The sequence below is a fragment of the Labeo rohita genome, unplaced genomic scaffold, assembly GCF_022985175.1.
Source record: "Labeo rohita strain BAU-BD-2019 unplaced genomic scaffold, IGBB_LRoh.1.0 scaffold_224, whole genome shotgun sequence".
NCBI classification, from domain to species: Eukaryota; Metazoa; Chordata; class Actinopteri; order Cypriniformes; family Cyprinidae; genus Labeo; species Labeo rohita.
Window position 1 is genome coordinate 23053 of NW_026128484.1, and position 7037 is coordinate 30089.

The 7037-nt window shown below is 35.2% G+C and overlaps 1 pseudogene; it reads left to right on the forward strand.

The window, feature by feature from the left end:
* The first annotated feature begins 2098 nt into the window (after positions 1 to 2098).
* LOC127159524 (macrophage mannose receptor 1-like) lies at positions 2099 to 4497 on the forward strand (annotated as a pseudogene).
* The last annotated feature ends 2540 nt before the right edge of the window (positions 4498 to 7037 follow it).

Consider the following 7037-nt stretch of genomic DNA (forward strand, 5'->3'; position numbering starts at 1 on the left):
ACAAATGCCATGGTTAATGTAACGCGGACTCGTAGGAAGCGTGTAAAATCCAAATGCGAGCTTTATTTTACAGATCGTAGTCAGACAGGCAGGGTCAGTATCCAAACAGACAGTGTAGCGAAGGCAAAACAATAGCGTAATCCACATAAACAGGCAGAGTCCAAAAACCAGAGAGAGCAGTCCAAAAAGTGACAAATGAACAGGGCTGTGAAACTTGGCAAAAACTATGGCAATGAACGAGGCAAAAGTATGGCAGAAAACAAAGACAATGGAACAAAACAAAACTGTGGCAAATAACAAAAAACAAGGCAATGAAAACAGGGAAACACTTGGTAGAGTCCACTAGAGCAAAACAATACTTCGCAAAGTCTGTTTGGAAATGGCCTCCCTTTATGGCCACCAAACAGGAAGTTACTAACGAGGCAGCAGAGGGAGCAGCAACAGTCAGTTCATGGGTAAGGGCTCCCTCTGCTGGCGTGGCGTTACAGTTAAACTATGGTTAGTGTAGCAAGACCATGGTTAATTTGTGGTTACCATGGTTTAACTGTGGTAACCATGTCTTTTGGTTTTATTTGTATTAAAATCATAGTTAACTTTACTTGTTGAGGCACAGAACTATTAATTAATTGTTAGGTAATATGTCATTGTGGTTATGGATTTAGAATTAGTTAGTTAGTCATGTGCCTCAACAAGTAAAGTCATAAAATAATGATATCTTTGCAAATCATTAGGTAATGATTAATTAAAGCAGACAACTGAAAGTTGAAATGCATGGCTCCAACTCATTGAGGCACATGACTAACTGACTAATTCTATATCTATAACCATAATGACATATGTGACCTGGACCACAAACCAGTCTTAAGTCGCTGAGGTATATTTGTAACAATAGCCAAAAATACATTGTATGGGTCAAAATTATTAATTGTTGTTTTATGCCAAAAATCATTAGGATATTAAGTAAAGATCATGTTCCATGAAGATATTTTGTAAAATCCCTACTGTAAATATATCAAAACATAATTTTTGATTAGCAATATGTAATGTTACAAATTTTATTTGGACAACTTTAAAGGTGATTTTCTCAATATTTTAATTTTTTTGCACCCTCAGATTCCAGATTTTCAAATAGTTGTATCTCACCCAAATATTGTTCTATCATAGGAAACATCAATAGAAAACAATGTACCCTTATGACTGATTTTGTGGTCCAGGGTCACATATTACTTAACAATTAGTTAATAGTTCTGTGCCTCAACAAGTAAAGTCACAACATAATGATACATTTGCAAATCATTAGCTAATGAGTATTTATTTAAAGCAGACAACTGGAAGTTGAAGTACATTGCTTTGACCACTGTGGTAATTAACATATGAATTTACATTATTAGTTAATAAAATAAGTTATTAGGGAATTAATACATCATGACACATTTAACTAATAACAATTTATTGATTACTTAATCTATGATTCATATAGAAAGTTCATTAGTTGCTGATGTAGTAATCATTAATAAACGATTTAGTTCTTCATGAATTATACATTAACTCGTGATTATCTGTGCATTAATTAAGCATGAATTAATGCATATTTGTGCACAGGTATTGCAAAGTGTTAACGACCTTTGAAACTAACGTTACGCTGCAAATATAGACCAGTGACTGTTAAAATGTATTTGATGTCTGAACCATTCATAATATTTTGGATATTTATAAACAGACTCATTTATAACATTAAATAAAACATTTTGTCAGACACAAGTAAATTAGCCTACATATTATTTTATTTTGCTAATTACTTGACTAATGTTTTATTTTTAGAATTGTGGGAGAACCATGATCTATATTCTAAAAATCAATTATCAAGAGTCATATTTTTAAAAAAAAAAATAAATTAAATTGAATACATAGGCTAATATCTGGCATCTAATACTATTAGACTACTGTTTCTAATATTAAAATGTAGTTCTGTGAATCCCCCCTACCCCCGGGTCCCCACTTTGGTTCATTACGCAATCCATGACTGAAATCATGTTTCACCAAAATGAAACTAGGCATGTTTGATATTTGAGTTTATCTATATCTTTCCTCTTCAGAAATGGATCAAACTCCATATTTCATTCTTCTTCTCATTGGTGAGTGTGTTTGTGGTTTTATTTATGGTTTCTAGTTTCATGGTTTGATTCTGTTATGAAAAGTATTAAAGCAAAGCCTCTCTTTCACAGCTCTCTGCTCCGTATCTGAATGTGTTCAGCGTCAGTATCACTTTATAAATGAGATGAAGAACTGGACTGAAGCTCACACAGGACTGAAGCTTACACAGATCTGGCCACCGTTGACGACATGAACGACATGAATGAGATAAACAAAAGTGTGAATGATAGAAGTGTTCATTATGTCTGGATTGGGCTGCAGAAGACGGGTTGTCATAAATGGCAGTGGTGTTCAGGTGAACCTGCACTCTATCTGAACTGGATTACTGGACAACCTGAAGGCAGAGATGATTGTGCTATGATGTTAAATGGACAATGGGGGGATTTGCCATGTAGTGATAAACGACATTTCATCTGCAACAACAGTGAGTACAAACACCTAATGTAATAAACATTAATTTAACAAAAGATACTTCATATGAAACAATTAAACATGAAAATTGTAAAAGCAATAAATTAGTGTAAATATAATAATAATAATAATAATAATAATAATAAATAATAATAATAATAATAATAATGATGATCGTGATGAAAACCAAGTCGAGTTAAATCTACTGTAATGCTGTGGCAGATACATGTGACAAACTATTGTTAACTAAAAAATAAACAGAAAGAGCAGGAGATCAAATTATAATCTAGCAGCTCTAGATGTAAGATTGTTGATATTCATAATCATAACAGTGTAGCAGCATATTAAAAACAAATCAAATCCGCTAAGGAACTGGTTGAGGAAGTAATTCTGTGACACGTTTCATCATACTTGATGTCTTGAATTTCACTGAAAACATTTCTTACAAGTTTTGATGATTCTTTAGACAAAGGTTAAAATAATTTGTACAAAGTGAATATTGTTTACTAATTTATTTTTCTTAGATTTTCTCATTACCTTTCTCTCTCATGATTCTTCAAACTCTTATGCTTCACATATATATTTACATTTATACAGGATAGAGATAAACATGTACAACACAACCTCACAGCCACACTTCACACTTTTATCAGCTTTTATTCAGCATGTCTCCATATTACAAACTGTAATGTGTACAAATTACTCGCCATTAAAGCTATCAGTTATAAACTCAACTTTAAGCTCAGCACATTTGCATTAAAGGATCTATTTATAAAGTGTTTGAGAGATACTTAAGCATTGCTTTTGTTTTTCTTAAAGCAAACACAGGACTCATCCTTGGAAATCAGACGATGAATTGGACAGATGCTCAGAGTTACTGCAGACAGAATCACATTGATCTGGTCAGTGTGAGAAACCAGAATGAGAATAAACAGGTTGAGCAGTTCATTAGTGATAGACAGTTATCTGGATCACATGTCTGGATCGGTCTGTTCAGAGTCGGGGACTCATGGCAGTGGTCAGATCAGAGTGACTCCTCATTCAGATACTGGAAGTTTAAACAACCTGATAAATATGGACTTGGTGAAGACTGTACAGCTGCTGAACTGAACACACAGGGACAATGGAATGACATCTCTTGCAATGATCAGTTTACTTTTGTGTGTCAAGAAGGTGAGTAGATCCTCACAAAATACACCCAATCCATCCATCACCTCCAGATCTCTTAAAATTTACACTACATGTCTGACATGACAAATTCATCCACAGTGTTTGTTCTGTTGTTTTTGATCAGTCTCTCTCTAGTTTTTGCTTGTTGTTTGTTTCATTTCCAGATAAACTGATTGTGATCACAGAGAATCTGTCGTGGTCTGAAGCTCTGAGATACTGCAGACAGAATCATGTGGATCTGGTCTCGGTTCATTCAGAAGAGCTTCAGCGTCGTGTGATGAATGTGGTTAAACGGGCGTCTACTGCGGCGGTGTGGTTGGGTTTACGTCACTCCTGCACTGTGGGCATCTGGTTCTGGGTGAGCGGAGAGACCGTGTGCTATCAGAACTGGGCTCCAGGGGACGGCACATCAGAGGAGGACTGTGAACACACAGTGAGATCTGGAGCAGTTCAGTCTGGAGGAGATCACCGCTGGATCAGCCGTCCTGAAACTGACAAACTCAACTTTATCTGCAGCAGATATTAAGAGTGAATAGATATACTTACATTTAATTTAAGGTAACTAATGCTTGTGTGTTTCTTGTTGATATTCTGTTGGCCCCTTTGCTCCATTTTAAGAGCCTCATCAGTCAGAACTGCTTTTATAGATACTTTCAGCATGTACTTTCTGTTCAGAATTATGAGACATTCATGTACCAGTTTAATTTTATGAGGAGTCATATGGGCATCATATTTACTTATTAGAAAAAAAAAGGAAAAAGAAAAAAACTTATATATTGTTTTCTTTCAGTTTAATCTTAATAATGTGCTTGTAAAATGTAACTGAAAAGATCATGCTTTTGAAAAATTCCAATAATGTGAGTTTTATAAATCTCTGTATGCTGGTGTGGCTACTTCTCTCTCTTATGTTTGAAGACTTGTCCTATAATGTATTATAATCATCTTTGGAAATGGTTGAATGTGATTCTGTGAGCAGCAGCTCTTGAGAAGAATATTCTTTGTGTCTCAGCAGAAATAAATCTGATTTATTCTTCAAATGGCAGAAGTGAAGATTGTGGGTATAAAATAATGTGTGAGGAGAGCTGGTTCTTATACAGATAAATGTAAATGAGTGTACTGTATTATGGCGCCACCTAGAGTCATGCAGGTGTCTGTACACTCATCTGATTCTGCTTTACTGTTTCTGACGTTTGGACAATTTTAAATCAGAATAATAAAAAAAAAAAAAACTCTAAACAAAGAGATTAATTTGCCATTTGGACCCTTTAATGTTCACATCATATAAATAGCTATGCTCTAAATTTTTTTTTTTTTTTTTTTTTTTTTGGTTCTTTACATGCAGTGACTTTATTATTTAAAACCACATTGTCCTGAATAACCCAAAATTATTAATTATTTAAAACGTTTATGCATAAACATAGTTTAAGCAACACTAATTGTGTGCAGTTACTTTTATGTAATGACACTAATTTTGTAAAGTTTCCCCTTTTTTCTCAAGACCAGAAAGCAAAGTAATTAATGAAGAAATGAATATTTCAGTGTTAAGTCTATCTGGTGTTCTTTATAACTATATGAAGATTCTGAGGTGAGTATTTGCACAGCCATTTATGAAACATATTAGAAATTGGGACAATTTCATATATTCATTTGTAGCATATAATATATATGTTTATATATGTATAAGACTGTATACATAGATATGTATATGACACTATAGATCAACCAGTTCAGGTAACAAGAGGGGCATGGTTTAATACAGTAGACAGTAGAGCACACAGAAACAATAATTGGAACTGGAATAATTGTTAATAAATGGAATCTTTTCTGGGAACGTCCTAGGCTTTTCTGTGCTGATGGCCTGCACCCCAGCAGAGTCGGAGTGGAACTGCTGTCGGACAACATCTCCAGGACACTATGCTCCATTTGACTAGTAAGCGAAGCGAATTCTCAAATAACTGCTATGATGGCTTTTGTTCTGAACGCTTAAATGATAGTACTTGCACTGTCCAATCTATAAAGACTGTGTCTGTTCCTTGAATAGTGACAAATTTAATGCAGGATCTAGAAAAATCTGATCGTAATTAAACCAGAAAAATGCAAAATAAATGAACATAAACCATTTTTAAAGCTTGGGCTTCTAAACATTAGATCACTTGCACCCAAAGCAGTTATTGTGAATGAAATTATCACAGATCATAGTTTTGATGTACTCTGCTTAACTGAAACCTGGCTAAAACCTAATGATTATATTGGTCTAAATGGGTCTACTCCACCAAACTACTGTTATAAGAATGAGCCCCGTCAGAGTGGTCGTGGTGGTGGTGTTGCAACAATATATAGTGATATTCTCAATGTTACTCAGAAAACAGGGTACAGATTTAATTCATTTGAAATCGGCAGAACTATTGTTCCAGCCACCAAAGATAGATTCACAAATAACCTGCCTGATTTATCACAACTGCTCTGTGTACCCATTAATACACAGGATCTAGACAAAATGACTAGCAACATGGGCACCATCTTCTCCAATACGTTAGAAGCTGTTGCCCCCATCAAATTGAAAAAAAGTTAAAGAAAAAAACGTACTGCGCCATGGTACAACAGTATTACTGTTACGCGTAGTGCTGGATGGACGAGACGGGAAACAAGATACGATACAAACAATTACTTTAATATAAATCTTCATATGGAACAGGCAGGAACAGGCAGGAACAGGCAGGAACAGGCAGGAACAGGCAGGAACAGGCAGGAACAGGCAGGAACAGGCAGGAACAGGCAGGAACAGGCAGGAACAGGCAGGAACAGGCAGGAACAGGCAGGAACAGGGCGATACATCCACGCACACAAAACAACATCAAAGACCGACAGAGAACTCAAGATTCAGACAGACTTATAAAGGGCGATAGATAATTACAGACAGGTGAAGGTGATGACGATAATGAGGACTAAACCAAAGTAAGCAGAACGACGGGGGGAGACAATGGGAGAAACCAATGACATGAATGTGACAATTACCCATTCTCTCAAAAAAGAAACTCGTAATCTTGAGCGCAAATGGAGAAAAACTAACTTGGAAGTTTTTAGAATTGCATGGAAAAACAGTATGTCCAGATACAGAAGACTTTTAAGCTGCTAGGGCTGAACATATCCACAAACTCATAGAAAACAACCAAAACAATTCAAGGTTTTTATTTAGCACAGTGGCTAGATTAACAAATAACCAGACGCCACTCGATCTAAAATATTCCTTTACAGTTTAATAGTAATGACTTTATGAATTTCTTCACTGATAAAATAGATAA